Genomic DNA, 21159 nt, shown 5'->3' with positions numbered 1-21159 from the left:
AGGTTTTTTGTCTATGGAATATATATATATATATATCACAAACATATATGATTCATACATATATCACACACACATACATGATACATACATGAGAAAGACCTGGGATGGTGATGAGGCCAGGGCCCCCTGCTGATGTTGCGTTGAGGAAGGCAGTGTTCCAGGGCGGATGCCAGTCGGGGAGAGCGCCGCGCAGCCCGGGAAAAATACTGCTGAGGAGCTACATCTGGAAGAGCCCCTGGGAGGGAGAGTGCCACATGCCCCATCCTGCACGGCAGACTCTGCAGGCCTGCACATGGGAAGGGAGGTCTCTGGCCACACGTACTCACCCTTCTGCTGAAGCCCCGCTGCTGTCCCCATCAGCGATCTCCAGCGGGGAGCGGGGCCAGAATGAACCTCAACCTGTGAGAACTATCTTCATGATCAAGAGATCTCATATGCAAGATAAGTATGTGTTGGGATAGGGCTGGGGAGGGCGGCTGCTCGGGCACACCCCCGTCAAGTTAAGGAGATTTAACTGAGGAAGCACAAGGGAACTCTCGTCTGGGGACAACAACTGCAGGGAGACCACATCTTTTCAGATGAACATGGGAGGGCAGAAGGCTGCCTAATACTGAAGCACCCTCAGACATTAAACCATATGCAACAACTATTGCAAGCATTCCTGGGGGAAGTTCTGCAGCAGACGGATTTGCATACGGTGATGTCATCCAAGCAGTGGGCCAAAGTTGGCTGGAACCCTCATCTGTATATGAAAAGAGAAAAGGGGCATGCAGGGCATGGCGGCCTTTTGCGGCGCTTGGATAACCCCAAGTTTGCATTAAACACCCCCACCCTCCTTCGGTGTGGGGCTCATGTTGGCCATGCCCAAGCCCCTGAAGCATTCAAGCTGATTTCTTGCAGCAGCTGGGCACTGTAACAGCTTCAGAGCTGCTCTACAAGACAAGTAAAAGGGTGTGGGCCCTGCAGCACCACCTGTAGTTTGCATACACACATATATAGGACAGCATCTCTTATATGCCCCAGGGTCAATAAAATAGTATCCTTGTCTAGGCTATCCATCCCCTCAGATAAGGTATTTGTCCATGCCGCTACAGCACTACACACCCAGGCCGACGCAATTGCCGGTCTGAGTAAGGTACCTGAATGTGTATAAATGGACTTCAGGGTAATCTCCTGTTTGCGGTCAGCACACTCTTTGAGGGTAGCCGTATCCTGGGACGGGAGGGCTACCTTCTTGGATAAGCGTGTTAATGCTTTGTCCACCCTAGGGGAGGATTCCCATCGTAACCTATCCGTTGATGGGAAAGGATACGCCATAAGAATCCTTTTGGAAATCTGCAGTCTTTTATCTGGAGATTCCCAAGCTTTTTCACATAACTCGTTCAGCTCGTGTGAGGGGGGAAAGGTTACCTCAGGCTTCTTTCCCTTGTACATATGTACCCTCTTGTCAGCGACAGGGGGTTCCTCTGTGATGTGCAAAACATCTTTTATTGCCATAATCATAAATCGAATGGATTTTGCCAATTTTGGCTGTAACTTTGCATCATCGTAATCGACACTGGAGTCAGAATCCGTGTCGGTATCTGTGTCAACAATCTGGGATAGTGGGCGCTTATGAGACCCTGACAGTCCCTGCAACATAGGATCAGGCATGGGTTTAAATCCTGACTGTCCCAAAGCTTCTGCCTTGTCTAATCTTTTGTGCAATGAGTTTACACTAGCATTTAAAACATTCCACATATCCATCCAATCAGCTGTCGGCGGAGACACCACATTCATTTGCTCCCGCTCCTCTCTAATATAGCCTTCTTCCTCAGACATGTCGACACACGTGTACCGACACACTACACACACAGGGAATGCTTTTTCTGAAGACAGTTTCCCCACAAGGCCCTTTGGAGAGACAGAGAGAGAGTATGTCAGCACACCCCCCAGCGCTATATAACCCAGGAATAAAACAGTAACTTAATGTTTGCCCAGTAGTGCTGCTGTATGTAATTTGCGAATTATGTGCCCCCCCCCCCTCTTTTCAACCCTCTTGTCTAACGTGGTATAAGCAGGGTAGAGTCCGGGGAGCTTCCTCTCAGCGGTGCTGTGGAGAAAAAATGGCGCTGGTGAGTGCTGAGGGAGAAGCCCCGCCCCCTCGGAGGCGGGCTTCTGTCCCGCTTAAACTGTAAAATTGGTGGGGGCTTATACATATATAAAGTGCCCAGCTGTATATATGTTATATTTTTGCGAAAGAGGTTTATATTGCTGCCCAGGGCGCCCCCCCTGCGCCCTGCACCCTTACAGTGACCGGAGTATGTGAGGTGTATGGGAGCAAAGGCGCACAGCTGCAGTGCTGTGCGTTACCTCAGTGAAGATCATGAAGTCTTCTGCCGCCTCTGAAGTCTTCTTTTCTTCTCATACTCACCCGGCTTCTATCTTCCGGCTCTGCGAGGGGGACGGCGGCGCGGCTCTGGGACGGACGGCGAGGGTGAGATCCTACGTACCAATCCCACTGGAGCTAATGGTGTCCAGTAGCCTAAGAAGCAGGACCTTGCAACTCAGATAGTAGGACTGCTTCTCTCCCCTCAGTCCCTCGATGAGGGAGTCTGTTGCCAGCAGTGCTCCCTGAAAATTAAAAACCTAACAAAATACTTTCTGTCAGAAAGCTCAGGAGAGCTCCTGAAAAGCACCCAGTCTCCACTGGGTACAGTATCAAACTGAGGTCTGGAGGAGGGGCATAGAGGGAGGAGCCAGTGCACACCCAGAACTAAAGTCTTTCTTAAAGTGCCCATGTCTCCTGCGGAGCCCGTCTATCCCCATGGTCCTTACGGAGTCCCCAGCATCCTCTAGGACGTTAGAGAAAATAGGATTTTAATACCTACCGGTAAATCCTTTTCTCTTAGTCCGTAGAGGATGCTGGGCACCCGTCCCAGTGCGTACTGTGTCTGCAGTTATTAAATGGCCCTTAACTCCAGAACATTTATGTGGAGATGAAAACATCCAAGGAAGACTTGACCATCTTCCTTGGATGTTTTCCCTCTGTGTGACTGCTCTCCAGCCTCGGAGGGTTGCATCCGTGGTCCCTAGGATCCCGTCCTGGATCCCGAACCATCGCCCCTCTAGGTGGTGAGAACTGTGCAGCCACCAATGGAGTGAGATTCTGGTCTTGGAAGACAGGATTATCCTCCGGTGCATGTGTAGGTGGGATCCGGACCACTTGTCCAACAGGTCCCACTGGAACACTCTGGCATGGAACCTGCCAAACTGAATGGCCTCGTAGGCCGCAACCATCTTCCCCAGCAACTGAATGCATTGATGGATTAACACTCTTGCTGGTTCCAGAATTTGTTTGACCAGACTCTGGATCTCCAGAGCCTTTCCACTAGAAGAAAACCTCTTCTGTGTCCAGTATCACTCCCAAAAACAACAACCGCGTCATTGGGACCTACTGCGATTTTGGCAAGTTTAGGAGCCAACCATGTTGTTGAAGAACTGTCAGGGAGAGTAGATGTTTTGCACCAACTGGTCCCTGGATCTCGCCTTTATCAGGAGATCATCCAAGTACGGGATAATTGTGACTCCTTGCTTGCGAAGGAGGACCATCATTTCCGCCATCACCCTGGTGAAAATCCTCGGAGCCGTGGACAGACCAAACGGCAACGTCTGAAATTGGTAATGACAATCCTGAATTGCAAACCTCAGGTAGCTTGATGCAGTGGCTAAATGGGAACATATAAGTAGGCATCCTTTATGTCTACCAAAACCATGAAATCTCCTTTATCCCCCGGACTGGAGATCACTACCCTGAGAGATTCCATCTTGAAATTGAATTTCTTTAGGTAGAAATTAAGGGATTTCAGATTTAAGATTGGTCTGACTGAGCCGTCCGGCTTCTGGACCACGAAGAGGCTTGAATAAAAACCTTCTCCCTGCTGACTAAGGCTGATTTGAACAATCGGTGAGGGGGAACGTCTTGAAACCCCAGTTTGTACCCTTGGGACACTATTTGTAAAACCCACGAGTCCAGGTCCGAATGAATCTAGAACTGACTGAAGAGTTTTAGACGTGCCCCCCACTGGTGCGGGCTCCTGCAAGAGAGCCCCAGCGTCATGCAGTGGATTTGGCAGAAGCAGAGGACGATCTCTGCTCCTGCGATCTTGAAGAGGCTACAGACCTCTTCCCTCTTTTCCTTCCTCTACCTGCAAAGAAAGGGGAATCTTAACTTCTTGCATATCTATTGGGCCGAAATGACTGCGTCAGATAATGATGCGTCTTCATCCGTTGAGAGGGAACATAGGGCAAGAAGGATGACTTACCTGCGGGAGCTGCCGAGATCAAATTGACTAGGCCGTCGCCAAACAAGGCTTCACCTTCATAGGGAAGAGACTCCCTTTCTTCTTGGAGTCAGCATCAGCATTCCCTTGGTGAATCCACAATGCCCTCCTATCCGAGACTGCCATGAAATTGGCCCGTGAGCACTTGTGCCCGGTGTAGGATTTTTAAATATGTGTAGTTTACTGTATGCAAGGGTTTAAAACCTTTTAGGAACTGAGATCTACGGTGTATTACATGTAGTTTAAAAAAAACAAAAAAGGTTTATTTTATGGCAGTAGTTTCCAAACTGGGGTTCTTGCACTGGTAGCATAGTTTGGTGGTCCAGGACCAATTAAAATTATTTATACTTTATTAAATTGGCAAAACCATTCCCTCACAACATAACTGAACCTGAGGATGACATGCTATAAACACAATTTACTTAATTTTATATTTTTTTCTGAATTTCTCAATAAAAAAAACTTTGGCCTAGGGGTGCCGTGAAACAAATTTTGATACTCTAGGGCAGGGGTGTCAAACCCATGGGCCGCATGCCGCCCCCAATGCATCCTTTTGTGGCCCACAGGCCGGGGTCCGGCAGGGGTCCTTTTGTGGCCCGATCACCTTGCTTAGAGCGAGGGCAGGAGAGTGCAGCCAGAGTCTTTGCTTTCTATGTGCGGCACCATCTTCCCGAAGAGATCACCGGGAAGATAGTGCCTCTTCCACTGGCTACAGCACAGGTATACTGGGGTGGGGCAGCAAACTGGGGGCCCCAATGGGCCCCTCCAGCAGTCCCTCTACCAAAACACGTCTTTTGGTGGTTTTGCGGTGTTGTTATAACTACATGGTGACGATACTGTAGCACAGAGATTTTCAACCATTTACAACTCACGTCACACAGAACAAGATTTAAATATTGACAAGGCACACTGAAATATAATGGTGATGCATGGTGCAGTATCGTGTCCTAGGATGTCATGTCGCAGCTTCTCCATAGGTAACGCCTGAACAGGCCCGGTGACAGGGGGGACAAAGGGGACACTTGTTCAGGGCTCCAAGTATTAAGAACAGAAATAATGGGGCCACAGTGCCAATATTGCTTTTTAAAGTGTATCCACCAACTGCTCAATTTAAGCAGGAAAACAATTAACAGGCCAACTAAACCCTCCCCCCTCCTTTTACCCCATCACTTTGTCCAGTCCCTGTGGTCCATACTGTATTGCCATTATTATGCATGTTGCTGTGCTGGCCCTTTTCTGAATGTCCCTGCCACCGCCACCGAAGAGCTGGATAGCCCAGTATGAAAACCACCTGCTGGCCTCACTGACGGTCCGAGTCAAAGGCTCCATTTTTTTTAAAGATCCCTCTGCCAAGTTAAGGGGGGTTGAGGGGGCCCCAGAGATATCAGTGCACTGGGCCCCGAGATTTCTGTTGCTGGCCCTGACCCTCAGGGGCGTATCTACCCCTTGGCCAGGATGGCACTTGCCAGGGGCACCATCCAGCTGTGCTAACCGTGGCTAAGGGATAGAGTTCTGCAGTCTCGAAAGGGCGCTATGGCAATCAGCGTGGGACTGACCAATTAGACGGTGAGGGAAGGATACTGAAATTGTCCCAACCCTGTTACAGTTTGAAACGCCCCTCAACTGCTGTCCACTGCTTCACTCCTAGCTCTGCCCCTTTGAAATTATTAATCCCTACCCCCCGGTAGGCGGAGTTCTCCAGGCCCATACTCAGGAGTCACCACTGCTGTACATTATGTGCCGGTTGTAGAGGCAGAGCGGGGAACATCAGAGAACGCCACAAATTACACAGTGGGCAAGGAGATGGCTGGAGACAGCTGCACAGCCATGCCTTGCAAGTTCGAGAGAGCTGTTGAATTTCAGCACTTCAAGTCAGAGCCTGCCCCCTGCTGCCCAAGCAGTCCGTGACAGTTAGTGTCGAGGAGGGGGGGATTTGTGCATGTGTGCTATCAGTGTGTGTGTGTGTGGGGGGGTGGAGGATGTGTGTGACTGTGAGGGAGCTGTCAGTGTCAGTGGGGAGAGGAGCAGGAGGGAGTTGTCAGTGTGTGGAAGTGATGAGAGTTGTCAGTACTGGGGAAATGTGTGTGTGTGTGTGTACTAGATTTAGGAGTGTGTGTTTGTGAGAGGTTTCAGTTGGGGAATTAGAGTTCATACAGTAATTAAATGTTTTCATATTGAGAACTACATCTCCCAGCATATACAGTGTGCTGGGGATGCTAACAAGCTTTATTTAAAAGTTTAAAAAACATTGCTTTTATGACTGCAATGGTTTAAAAGGGAGAGCTATAAATCAATTTATCAGTGAATGATCGCAGTTTGAGCTGTTACATTTTACTGAACCACCTATCCCTCCACACTCACTACCTGTCCTCAGGATACATTTACCATCCCGGCAGACGGTATACCGGCGGTCATTTGACCGATGTTGGAATCCTGACACCACTTGGGAGACTGGTGCCGGCACACAGACAGCCAACATACCGAAGGCGAGTATTGGAGGGAGGGTTAGGACCGGGGGAGCGGGTGATAGGGAAGGCACTAGGAGGGGGGGGGGGTTAGTCCTAGCTGCCACCCCCTGAGGGTTAGCCCTATCCGCCACCCCCCCCAGAGGGTTAGGATTAGGTATCATGTGACTGCTGGAATCCCGAGCGCCGGATGCCATACCCAACCCCCTTTACTTTTTCAGGCATTTCTATCTCTCCTCTCTCTATGGTGTTCCGATTGCCCACTTTCCCTTGTGCTTTTCTCTCTCTCTCCTTTGTTTAGAGCATCAGTTTCTGTAGTCCACTTTATCCTTATTTTTTCCAGTGTTTCACTATCTCTCTGATGTAATGAGGATGTATGGTCTAGAGGGATCAGTAATGCATTGTACTGTATAGAGGCGTCAGGGATGTAGCGTAGGGTATAGAGGCGTCAGGGATGTAGCGTAGGTTATAGAGGCATCAGGAATGTAGCGTAGGGAATAGAGGCATCAGGGATGTAGCGTAGGGTATAGAGGCGTCAGGGATGTAGCATAGGGAATAGAGGCGTCAGGGATGTAGCGTAGGGAATAGAGGCATCAGGGATTTAGCTTAGGGAATATAGGCATCAGGGATGTACTAGCAGGTATATAGAGGTCAGTGTACTGTATAGAGGGGTCAGTAATGCAGTGATGGTTATAGAAAGGTCAGTGATGTAGTGTAGGGTATAGAGGGGTCAGTTATGTAGTGTGGGGTAAAGAGGGGTCAGTAAAGATACTAAGCTGAAGTACTTAGAACACTTCTTGAATTAAGACACAACCTGCAAGAAAAAGTATGCAATATGGGTGAAAAGGCAAATGTCAGAGGTCTGATACAAGTAACCAGCTCCACACCTTGCACCACATAGCGTTATGTTAAACTGGGATATGTTCTTTTTTGGTGTGTGTGTATGTGTGTGGGGGGGGGGGTGCCAAAGGAAATTTTTGCCATTGGCTCCTTTGGTCTAGAACCAGCCCTGATCACAAAATATTTTTGTCTAAGCAGACTGGACATTGATCAGCGTTGGCTCATTCTCAGCCCCCCGCCCAGCCTCTGCTGCCAACAGACTGCTATTAGCTAGTTAACCTTCTGCCTTCCCTATCTATGACACAGACTGCTGCTAATGCTACCAGACTGTTCCCAGTGGCTTCACACCAACAGTGAATCCCAGCCGATGATGTAGGGCAGCGTGTGGGGGAGGGGGTCAGTTGCTGTGGCTCCAACATGGTAACCGCCAATGGACTGCAATGCTTTATCGAAAGGGGGGGCGCCAGTCCCTTACTTTGCCAGGGGCGCTTGGACCCCTAGCTACACCTCTGTTGACCCTAACCGATACCCCTAAACTAACCATAATTCCTGCAGTAAAAATCCATGTTTCTATGTATATAGGGGGTCATTCCGAGTTGATCGCATGCTGCCGTTGTTCGCTGCGTAGCAATCAGTTGAAAAAAATGGCTAATCTGTGCATGCGCATGCTCCGTAATGTGCATGCGCATCGTACGGGTACAAAGTCCATTGTGGTTTTGCACTAGTTCTAGCGATTATTCCAATCACAGAACAGGCCACAAGGAGATTGACAGAAAGAGGGCGTTTCTGGGTGGCAACTGACCGTTTTCAGGGAGTGCTTGGAAAAATGCAGGCGTGGCAGAAGAAATGCAGACGTGGCTGGGCATTCGCTGGATGGGTGTGTGACATCAAAAGCCGTCCCTCGGTTGTTAGAATCAACGCACACGAAGTGTAACTACAGTGCTGGTCTTATTTTGAAACGATTTTGCAGGCGCTCTGCTGCTCAAGTGTTCGCACTTCTCCAAAGTGAATATACACTCTCCAGTGGGCAGCGACAATGCGTTTGCATGGCTGCTAAAAACTGCTAGCGAGCAATCAACTCAGAATGACCCCCATAGTGTATTGCAAGAAAATATCTGTAAATCCAATGGTACCGTAAGTGCGGTATATACTCGCACTTCTTTGCGGGGTGAGAACATCTCCCCTAAGTGAAGTCAGCCCTATGAATAGAGTTTGTGTGATCCCTGTGCAGCAGTCACAGAAAGGGTTCATCTCTGCAGTTTGTCACTCAAATTACATTGCTGCATTTTTTTCTAGAAGTGGATCTGAGAGCTGTTACCCGCAGACCAGCTACAATAATTATCCTGGGTACTCACTAGACCAGTGGTTCTCAAACTGCACCCTGGGGTGCCTCAGGACACTTGCAGGGGTGCCTTGGATTGGTGGTCCAGGACCAATTCAAAATATTTATAGTTAGTGTTATAGGCAAAACCAGTGCTGTTGGCTGGCAATCATAACATATGTGCACAAGCAGAAGCAAATCCTGTCCCCTACCAAAGGGCCAGTGCTAGGGTGTTTGGCGCCTCCCTGCAAACTATTAATTTGGGCCCTCTCTCCAATACTTAATAAAGGGACAGTGCGCTCCTTAAAAAAAGAAGGTGTGGTATCACAAGGAAGGGGCATGGCCACACAATAGCACCCCAAATCAAAATACGCCACACAGTAGCACTATCTTATTGTCATTACACCGCATGTAATAATAATAATAATAATACCCACAGTCGCAGTGCCCTTTATACACATAACCACCATATCAGTGCAGCTTACACACATAATGCCAACAGTAGCAGTGCCCCTTCTACACATGCCCACGGTGGCAATCCTTTACATGGCAAATATCAACCTGGTTTTGCCATGTAAAGGATTGCCACTTTAAAAACAAACAATCAAACAAAAACAAAAAAAACAACAGGAAAAAACACAAAATCTCTCACTTTCTGATTCTCACACCCTATTACATTCCTCTCTATATATTTAAATGTTTCTATTACTGTATGTTCCCTCTTCCCTTCTCCAAACTATACACATCAACATTTTTTAGTATTTCCAGGTAAGTTTTGTGATGTAGGCCATGCACAATTTTAGTTGCCCTAATGTATTTACAGCCTTCTGGAGATATGGCTTCTGGAACTGAACACAGGATTCTAAATGTGGCTGTACCAAGGACCTATACAGTGGCATTACAGGTTGAGTATCCCTTATCCAAAATGCTTGGGACCAGAGGAATTTTGGATATCGGATTTTTCTGTATTTTGGAATAATTGCATACCATAACGAGATATTATGGTGATGGGACCTAAATCTAAGCACAGAAGGCATTTATGTTTCATATACACCTTATACACACAGCCTGAAGGTCATTTTAGCCAATATTTTTTATAACTTTGTGCATTAAACAAAGTGTGTGTACATTCACAGAATTCATTTATGTTTCATATACACCTTATACACACAGTCTGAAGTTCATTTAATACAATATTTTTAATAACTTTGAGTATTAAACAAAGTTTGTGTACACTGAGCCATCAAAACACAAAGGTTTCACTATCTCAGTCTCACTCAAAAAAGTCCGTATTTCGGAATATTCCGTATTTCGGAATATTTGGATATGGGATACTCAACCTGTATTACTTTTTTCTGCTACTGGTTCTTTAACCTATGCAAACAAGCATCTGACTTGCCTTTCCTATTGCTTTGTTACATTGCTTACCTGAAATAGTAATACTTAGATAGCTTTCCTCTTGCCATTATAATGCCCTTAATATTATAGTTAGCCTTTGCATTTTTGAGACGTGTATGATTTTGCATTTTTTGGCATTAAATGTTGCCATGTTCTTGACCATTCCTCTAGTCCAGGGGCGGAACTGCCAGAGACAACGGAGTCAGTTGCCGCCGGGCTCCAGCCCTAAAGGGGCTTCCTCCATTGCCCCCCGGCTGTTACGTGCCCTTCCTACTAAATAGACAAAGGCGCTACCAGCAGGGTCTCGCAGTTTGTACATTCCATGCCGTAACACCCTTCTTTCCACCTTCACAATGAAGCTATTGGTACTTTGCAAAAAAAAAAATTATTAGCATTGCAACTCAGCAGATCAATGCAGTGTGCAGCCACACACTCCATATATCTGCTCAGCCACAAAGCTGATTATTTCTTCACAAAGTACAAGGTGAGCTCCAAATAGAATTCTCTAGCTTAGATTATACCTTTCTATGCAAGGGTAAATAGCTCAATTGTTTGACTGCAATGCCACAGGAAATGGTTTGGATCCAAGACAGTGTGACTGAATAATAAAGAAACCTTAAGATGAGTTCATGAATGTTGTATAAGTATTAGTGAGAGAAGGGGTCAGGAGCATGCTAGGCTGCAAAAAATAAGGTAGGCTGCAAGTGAAAGTAATGATCTCCTATATATTTTCCCAGATCTGTCACTCTGTGTGGCTAACTCTGGGGGAAGTCACAGCAATGGGCGGAGACGGCAACTGCAGGACGATACACCAGTGCCAGCAGCAGACCGTAACAAAGTGACAGATCAGGGAGAATATATAGGAGGTAGGGAGGTGGCCATGGTACATGGCTGGCCAAGGGACACTAGCTCATGTACCCCTTTACCACTGAGGCTGGCCACCAAGGATGGACCTGTCACCAGTGCACATGCAATAACCTCTTCTGCTGCCCTCTTTGCAACTCAGATTGCCCAGTGCTCCCCTTCGCTAACAGTCCACAAAGTTTCCCCATCTCACGATCTGCCTCCTCACCCCCACTTTCATCTCTACAGCACACGCGCATATCATACAAGATCCCATCATGCGTACGTAGGTCTGAAATGCAAGAGGGAGGTTGGGGGGAGATTGGCATGCGCCAGCAACACCACACAGCTCACTGTGACCACAGTGGAGAGGCGCTGCAACAGGACAATACACCAACCTCGGAGCAAGGAACTGCGTCGGTCAGGAGGAGAACTATTTCAATAGCATAAAAAGGTTAATGCGTCCCACCCTATGGACACCAGACTCATCAAGTCACTGTTGCCAGAGTCTCATACAATGACTCTGAACCTCTAAGCACACTATTTGACTGTCCACACCCTGCTGTGCCTATTACCCATCTCCTCCACCACCCTCAACACTGACCCACACATCATTCACCCACAAAGATACAATAAAGGTAGTTTGGATAAATTAGCTAAATGAAATGGATTAAACCAATTTATCTAAATGACCATTTTTGGATGTTTTCCAGTGTTTGTGAACAAATGGTCAATTGTAATTTGCTGCCACATATTAGCATAATTTTGTTTCAACTAGAAAAAAAAATTGGACAGATAATCTAAGTGTGGATCCAGTTTAAAGGTCCGTATTCACGGCCCGATTTTGGGGAGAGATGTGTGCTGAGCGAACTGCTCAGCACACATCTCTCCCCCCGCTCAGCACAGCGTGATGTGTGCTGAGCGTACGGGGGGTGGGGGGGGCGCTCATTTCACCCCCTGTGTAGGGCATTCTGTGTGTATCCAGCTTAACAGGTGTGAGCATCATACAACTACTGACTTGCGAGTAACTATACAGCAGCTCCATACCTTGTGACTTGAAGAAACACCAGTTAACCCCGGGAATGCTGCAGTCAAAGCAACAATTCCTCTTCTTCAATTACCATTTTAATAATAGGGTAAAGAAAATGAAGTGGATTTTTGAAAGAAAATAATACTGTCAATATACTATTAAAACAAATTAAAATGGTAAAAGTTATTGTACTTTAAGTAAAAATAAAAGAGACAAAATATCAATCCCAGTTTTGGATTACTTTAATTAACAAAAAAAATGCATATAGCAGAGGATAGTTTCAATCTGCCTACCTCTGGGTTATGGGCCCAGCATGCTTCCATTGCAGTACTTTGCTGCACATGTAAGTGCAAGAGATCCTGAAGCACTCACTCATCATGGGAAAGTACCAATGTGTTTCTTCGTTGGTTGATGGAAGAAACATCTTACAAAAACTCTCCAGATTATTGACTTTTTAAAGTTTTTCTAGGAAACGTTTTAGATGAATGCTTATTAGCCTTTGTCAGTATGGACTTTTGCAAAGTGTCTCTGTGGCGCAATCGGTTAGTGTGTTTGGCTATTAACCAAAAGGTTGGTGGTTCAATCCCATCCAGGGACGTAATTAACCTTGTGATCAGATTTTGGTGATATTTAAGTAGACAAGTCAAAATTTCAAACCTCCTCTTATGGTGTAGGGTACATGGCCTTCTCTGATGTAATCAGAGTTAGATTTGATTCAGTGATTTTATAAAAAACAGCTAGGAAGCACAATTTAGCAGTGGGTTGCAGAGAAAAAAAATATGCTGGCAGAAAAATCCAATCGAGTGATTAAACAGCTCTTCATTTTCTGGCTTTATTTTTATGCTAACAAATTTGTTCTCTGAAAAGTGTCCACAAAGCCAAGTCTCTGATTAACACCTTTGTAAGGATGGTTTTTCACCTATTACTAAATTAAACTTGCTTCATTGGAAAGGCAGCAAGATGCATCCTCATTTCAATGTCTACTGAAATAATACAAGTTGACACCAGGAAACATTAACGCCACTGCATCCTTGCTACTTTCTCATGTGGAAGTCTGTTTAATGTGAAAACAAATGTGTGTGTTTTTTTCAACCTGGAAGCCCAACATCGATTAAGATCGATCTTAAATAGACCCCTGGGTTTTAAGGATAACCATGGTTGAGTCCAATGGTTAATTCACATTGACCGAAGTTCTAATTAAGTCACCTGTGCTCAAGCATGATATCCTTAAAATCTGGATTGCAATGACAGCATTTTGGAACTATGCCTAAGGGTTTAATTTTTACATTTATCCACTGACAATAAATCTACCTACAATATCCCTGTAACTGTTATGATTACAGTATTTCACTAAATAATTTAATTTGCTGAACCTTCTGTAAAAAGAAATATTAAGCTGCTGTAATTCCCAGATGCAGCAAATTTGTTAGCTAGTGGGCAAAACCATGTGCACTGCAGGGATGGGGGGGGGGCAGATATAACATTTGCAGAGAGATTTAGGTGGGTTATATTGTTTGTGTGCAGGGTAAATACTGGCTGTTTTGTTTTTACACTGCAATTTAGATTTCAGTTTGAACACACCGCACCAAAATCTAACTCTCTCTGCACATATTATACACCCCCCCCCCTGCAGTGTACATGGTTTTAGCTAATAAATTTGCTGCTGTGATCAGATCTGAGTTAAGCCCTATGTATTTGGCACTGGCAAAGGGTTAGAGGCCTTGCTGTAGAGCTCACACCTTTCTTATCATGCATTGTAATATTTCCTATGTCCTGATGTTGTGCTCTCTGCTCCATCCAAGTAAACAGCAATGTAGCATGGCTATCAAAGAGCGTGAAGATTGCAGATTTCCTGGGATTAATGCTAAGGAATGCTATTCCAGAGGCTGCTGCTTTAATTCAAGTGTCACTGGGGTTAAATGGTGTTTTTACCTTAAAAACACAGGTAGAGTATATAGTACAGTGGTAAAGTGGGAGCATGTAGTGCTATTGATTACAGATTTGATGGAGCTTAAACATGGATAAGGTCCATGGCTCTAAGAGTTTATCTTGTGTATCCTTTATTCTTAGTCATGGTCAGATAAGATTAGAAAATACCATTTAAGTGGAAATTTCCTGTTAGCTGTTTTTCAGTTTGCTCAACTGTCTGATTAACTGGTCCTAAAAAAAGGACCAAAGGAGCTAAATTGCCCTGTGATCTAGCTAAATTGCCCCAGTTAAAAAAAAAAAAAAACTAAGCTGCTGTAATTCCTGGATGTTTCCTTACTGCATCAACAGGAAGTGACAAGAAACAATGTAATGTGGAACCGTACAGCAGAAGGGATTGCGGCTACCCCACAATAAGTGCAGCGGAATGTAAGAAGAGGCATATACAGTGTGGTGTGGCTGTAGATGAGCTTAGTGGTTTCTGTTAGAGTTCTTCTACTTCTAACTACTCGTACATAAATGAGTAAGCCGCCGATTTATTAAACCTGGTGAAATGATAATTTGCATGGTGATAAAGTACCAGCCAATCAGCTCCTAATTGCCATGTCACAGGCTGGGTTTGAAAAATGACAGTTAGGAGCTGACTGGCTGGTACTTTATCACCTTGCACTTTATCAGTTCACCAGGCTTAATAGATCTGCCCCAATGTTTCAAAATGGAATGCATCAAGAGAACGGTGTTGGTAGTATAAAACTACCTACAGCACCTGGTATTCCCAGGTGGTCTCACATCCAAGAACAAACCAGGCCTAAAATCAGGTGATATTGGGCATATACAGTGTGGTGTGGCTGTAGATGAGCTTAGTGGTTTCTGTTAGAGTTCTTCTACTTCTAACTACTCGTACATAAATGAGTAAGCAGCCGATTTATTAAACCTGGTGAAATGATAATTTGCATGGTGATAAAGTACCAGCCAATCAGCTCCTAATTGCCATGTCACAGGCTGGGTTTGAAAAATGACAGTTAGGAGCTGACTGGCTGGTACTTTATCACCTTGCACTTTATCAGTTCACCAGGCTTAATAGATCTGCCCCAATGTTTCAAAATGGAATGCATCAAGAGAACGGTGTTAGTATTGTAAAAATACACACAGCTCCTGGTATTTCCTTGTGGTCTCCCATCCAAGTACTAAAACCAGGACCAACACTGCTCAGCTTCCATGATCAGGAGAGATTGGGCAAATCCAGTGTGCTGTGGCTGTAGATGAGCTGGTGGTTTCTGTTACAGCTCTTCTACTTCTAACTTCTGGTACATAAAAGAATACATGTAAAAATTAAATGTACCAAGAAAATGGTGTTGGTAGTTTAAAAACACCTAAAGAATCTGATACTACCAAGCAGTCTCCCATCCATGTATTAACAAAGTCCAATACTGCTTTGCTACAAAAATCAAATGAGATTGGGCATATCCAGTGTGGTGTGGCTTTAGCTAAGCTTTGTGGTTTCTGTTAGAGCTCTTCTACTTCTAACTACTGGTACATTAATGAATATGTATAAGGTTGTAGTTTATCCAATATGCCTTTACTACCTTACCTTTCAACCCCCCCTCCCTCCCCTCTACTCCTTATAGCTTCCTTAGTTCTCTCCTCCTCGTGTGTGCGTTATTTGTTTTCTCATACGTCCTAGAGGATGCTGGGGTCACATTAAGAACCATGGGGTATAGACGGGATCCGCAGGAGACATGGGCACTTTAAGACTTTCAAAGGGTGTGAACTGTCTCCTCCCTCTATGCCCCTCCTCCAGACTCCAGTTTTAGTATTGTGCGCAGTGATACTGGATGCACTACAGGGGAGCTCTACTGAGTTTCTCTGAAAAGACTTGTTAGTTTTTTTTATTTTCAGGGAGGCTGCTGGCAACAGTCTCCCTGCTTCGTGGGACTTAGGGGAGAGAAGTATGACCAACTTCTAGTGAGTTCAATGGCTCTGCTTCAGGCTGACAGGACACCATTAGCTCCTGAGGGTGCTGATCGCTGGGTACGCCTAGATGCACACTCCCGCAGCCTGCCGTCACCCCCTTACAGAGCCAGAAGACAGGTGAGTAGCAGAAGAACAGAAGACTTCTTCTTCAGTGACGGCATTCTGAGGTACCGAGCAGCGAGCGGAACGCTGCGCGCCATGCTCCCACACAAACACAGGCACTGCAGGGTGCAGGGCACGGGGGGGGGGGGGGGCACCCTGGGCAGCATAAATTCCTCACAAAAGGCTGGAAAAAGTGGACATTAGTGCCTGGGCACTGTCCTTACCCCGCTAGCGTAATTAATTATTTCTGAGCGGGACAGATACGCGCCATTACAGCGGCGGGGCTTCTTCCTCACCTCACCAGAACATCTTTAGAGCATTACAAGTCTATCACTATAGAGTTTATTATTTCCCAGACTGTGTACTTTTGGCGCTGGATTGTGAGCTGAAAAATCCTCTGTGTCCCTCTGACAGATTTACTGACGGTCTGTCCCCCATAAGCCGGTGTGTCTGTGGGTACTTGGTATATGTGTGTCAACATGTCGGTGGCTGAATGTTTTTCCCAAGAGGAAACTATATTAGGAATGCAGACATATGATGGTGGCCCTGTTGGCACCACCAATAACTGACTGGGTAAATGTTTCAGTAATATCAGAGTAAGGTTGGATAAATCTGTGTCCCAGACACAGACGTAGAGAATAGATGTGATATTCATGGCTATGTTTCTTTTCCCTCAGGCCCCGCTTGGTCGCAAAAATGTTATTTTGCCCAGTTACTACACACTGATACTGACACGGATACTGATACTTATGTCGACCATAATGTTTCCTGATTAGATCCAATATTGGCAAGGAGCATTCAGTACATGATTGTGGATATTAAGGACATATTAAAATCACTGAAGACCCTGCTGTTCCTGACAAAGGGGTCTATATGTATGTATATATAGATATATAATGAAAGCTGATGTAACGTTCCTCCATCTCTGTTTGAGAAAGTCTGGGCCAGCTCGACAAGATGGTTTCAAATCCCCAAAAGGATTCTGGTTGTTTATTCATTTCCCGCCGCGGACAGAATAAAGTGGGAGTCACCCCCTGTTCTGCATGGGGCCCTGTCACAAATCCAGCGGATCGTATGCAGGAAGCTACATTATTTCTAGTTATGTAACCACGGGTACATTACTTAGACCTGCCATTACATGTGCATGGGTGAGTAGTAATATTCAAGAATTGGTCGAATACCTTGTCATCCGATATAGATACCCTGGAGAGATGGGATACTCCTTACGTTGTATCATATCAAGGACACTGCAGCATACTTACGTGAGACTGCAAGGGATATAGGACTCTTGAGTTCACGGGCCAATTTCATGGCAGTGTCGGATAGGAGGGCATTGTGGATTCACCAAGAGAATGCTGATGCTGACTCCAAGAAGAAAGGGAGTCTCTTCCCTATGAAGGTGAAGCCTTGTTTGGTGACTGCCTAGTTAATTTGATCTCGGCAGCTCCCGCAGGTAAGTCAACCTTCTTGCCCTATGTTCCCTCCCAACGGATGAAGACGCATCATTATCTGATGCAGTCATTTCGGCCCAATAGATATGCAAGAAGTTAAGATTCCCCTTTCTTTGCAGGTAGAGGAAGGAGAAGAGAGAAGAGGTCTGCATCCTCTTCAAGATCGCAGGAGCAGAGATCATCCTCTGCTTCTGCCAAATCCACTGCATGACGCTGGGGCTCTCTTGCAGGAGCCCGCACCAGTGGGGGCACGTCTAAAACTCTTCAGTCAGTTCTGGATTCATTCGGACATGGACTCGTGTGTTTTACAAATAGTGTCCCAAGGGTACAAACTGGGGTTTCAAGATGTTCCCCCTCACCGATTGTTCAAACATTAAGTTACTGTGCTGTTCCTGGGTTATATAGCGCTGGGGTATGTGCTGGCATACTCTCTCTCTGTCTCTCCAAAGGGCCTTGTGGGGGAAATGTCTTCAGTAAAAGTATTCCCTGTGTGTGTGGTGTGTCGGTACGCGTGTGTCGACATGTCTGAGGAAGAAGGCTATATTAGAGAGGAGCGGGAGCAAATGAACGTGGTGTCTCCGCCGACACCTGATTGGATGGATATGTGGAATGTTTTAAATGCTAGTGTAAACTCATTGCACAAAAGATTAGACAAGGCAGAAGCTTTGGGACAGTCAGGGTCTCAACCAATGCCTAATCCTATGTCGCAGGGACTGTCAGGGTCTCATAAGCGCCCACTATCCAGATGTTGACACAGATACCGACACGGATTCTGACTCCAGTGTCGATTACGATGATGCAAAGTTACAGCCAAAATTGGCAAAATACATTTGATATATGATTATGGCAATAAAAGATGTTTTGCACATCACAGAGGAGCCCCCTATCCCTGACAAGAGGGTACATATGTACAAGGGAAAGAAGCCTGAGGTAACCTTTCCCCCCTCACACGAGCTGAACGAGTTATGTGAAAAAGCTTGGGAATCTCCTGCAGATTTCCAAAAGGATTCCCCTTTCCCATCAACGGATAGGTTACGATGGGAATCCTCCCCTTGGGTGGACAAAGCATTAACACGCTTATCCAAGAAGGTAGCCCTCCCGTCCCAGGATACGGCTACCCTCAAAGAGTCTGCTGACCGCAAACAGGAGATTACCCTGAAGTCCATTTATACACATTCAGGTACCTTACTCAGACAGGCAATTGCGTCGGCCTGGGTGTGTAGTGCTGTAGCGGCATGGACGGATACCCTAGATAAGGCTACTATTTTATTGCCCCTGGGGCATATAAGAGATGCTGTCCTATATATGTGTGTATGCAAACTACAGGTGGTGCTGCAGGGCTCACACCCTTTTACTTGTCTTGTAGAGCAACTCTGGAGCTGTTACTGGGTGCAGCTGCTGCAAGAAATCAGCTTGAATGCTTCAGGGGCTTGGGCATGGCCGACATGAGCCCCACACTGATGGGGGTGTATAAAGCGATCTAGGGGTCATCCAAGCGCAACCCCACAAAGGCCGCCATGCCCTGCGTGACCATTTTCTCTTTTCATATGCAGACGAGGGTTGCAGCCAACTATGCCCATTGCTTGGATGACATCACCGTATGCAAATCCGTCTGCTGCAGACCTTTCCCCAGGAATGCTTGTACTAGTTGTTGCATATGGTTTGATGTTTGAGGGTGCTTCAGTATTAGGCAGCCTTCCGCCCTCTCATGTTCATCTGAAAATATGTGGTCTCCCTGCAGTTCCCTTGTGCTTCCTCAGTTGAATCTCCTTAACTTGACGGGTGTGTGCCCGAGCAGCCGCCCTCCACAGCCCTATCCCAGCACATGCTTTTCTTGCGTATGAGATCTCTTGATCATGAAGATAGTTCTCACAGGGTGAGGTTCATCCATTACATTTTAAAGTAGGAAGGTACAAATTACATATTCAAATTACATATATGTGCTGGATTCAAATGTTTTCCCCCCTTCCTTTCTCAATTGTGCCCATCAGCAGCTATTCTAATGTTGCTGCCAATGGGTGTGACACATTCATTTCTTCTGTGGGGTACACTGGACTCCACAAGGATTCAGATTGGGGTGTAGAGTAGGATCTTGATCTGAGGCACCAACAGGCTCAAAGCTTTTGACTGTTCCCAAGATGCTCAGCGCCCCCTCCTCTATAACCTCGCTTCCATGAACAGGGAGCTCAGTTTGTAGTTGGTGCCTTCAGTAGCAGGCCACTTAAGAGGGGGCTGCCTCAGGCAGCCTATTCTTAGCTATTAATTTTGACAAGAAAAGAAGAACTTTTTTTTATAAGAATCTACAAGGGCTGCAGCAGGCTAGGTCTAATAGACATCTTTACTGCAGCTCCATCACTCCCAGCGGCGCAGTATACTCCCGCGCCCTGGTTGCTGGGTCACTGCAGCGGAGGCTCCGGTTTCTTCCTAAGGTAAGTCACACACACACCGCCCTCCGGGATCACGAGGCCGCTGATGAAAGGGAGGTAAGGGACTTCTGTGCCCACACTATACCGTGATCCAGCGTGGCTGTAGGGGGCGGGCCATGTGCGCACTGGCGTGGACACTGATTACTGGGCAGCTGCTCCACTAGCCACCAGGGACAGTTAAGGAGCACAGCTCTGGGGGGTTTTCTCTTATATTAACCCCATTTTGTACTACCCGCAGTGCATTGTGATAGGTAATAGAGCCTGATTCAGGTTGGATTGCAATCGCAATAAGCAGTCCAACTGCAAAAATTGCTAAGAGCATACGCATGCGCCTGCATTTTCTGCGGCACCCCGCAGTTAATGCGATCGCCTCTGACTGTCAATCTGTGCTGGGGGGGGGGGGGGGGGGGCAGCAACACTCCATTTCCAAGTCGGAGATGGAGCGGTGCGTGGGCAGGGCTTCAAAATGGGGTCGGCAACGGAGAAACAGGAGGCGTGGTCAGAGCGGTTGCATGACATCACATGCAGCAGCTGCGATCACAAAAATGGTGGCGGCTTCCTGCGCACACATACAGTCTGCACCAACAGGAGGCTAACCCATTTTTTATGATCACGCTGAACTGCACTGCGACTGCAATTTCAGCGTGGTCAAGAAGGGAGGCGGCATGCTGGGTGGCCCCAGCATGCGAACCAAAGGATTGCAAATTCTGTTACTTAGCAGAATTTGCAATCCTTACTGAATTAGGCCCATTGATTACAAAATTTATTTGTAAATATTTGAAGTTTTTCTTCAGGGACTAACACAAAAGATGCTTGGGGCTACTAACACATGGGTAAGCCACGTAAAGCTTCCCATGGGTCAGTGGCATCACAACGGGGTTGCGGCCCACACCCGAGTGTCACCCGCCAAGGGGGGTGACACCAAAGTGCCGGCTCCTCTTCAGTGACAGAATATGGGTGTTTCACTGTGACATTACGTGCAACACCCAGTTTCTGTCACTGTGCAGGAGCCAGCACCACTCACACACTAGTCCCCGGGTGCAGCACTCAACCCCCGGGAT

At 46.4% G+C, this 21159-nt stretch overlaps 1 non-coding gene across 1 annotated transcript; it reads left to right on the top strand.

The window, feature by feature from the left end:
* The first annotated feature begins 12743 nt into the window (after nt 1-12743).
* On the top strand, nt 12744-12817 carry TRNAN-AUU (transfer RNA asparagine (anticodon AUU)). Its single transcript has one exon. It is a non-coding gene; the product is annotated as a tRNA-Asn (tRNA).
* Nucleotides 12818-21159: the final 8342 nt, after the last annotated feature.

Source organism: Pseudophryne corroboree, unplaced genomic scaffold (genome assembly GCF_028390025.1).
Source record: "Pseudophryne corroboree isolate aPseCor3 unplaced genomic scaffold, aPseCor3.hap2 scaffold_516, whole genome shotgun sequence".
In the NCBI taxonomy this organism is placed as follows: Eukaryota; Metazoa; Chordata; class Amphibia; order Anura; family Myobatrachidae; genus Pseudophryne; species Pseudophryne corroboree.
Note: the sequence above shows the minus strand (reverse complement) of the source record. Positions and strands in the feature narration are given on the sequence as shown.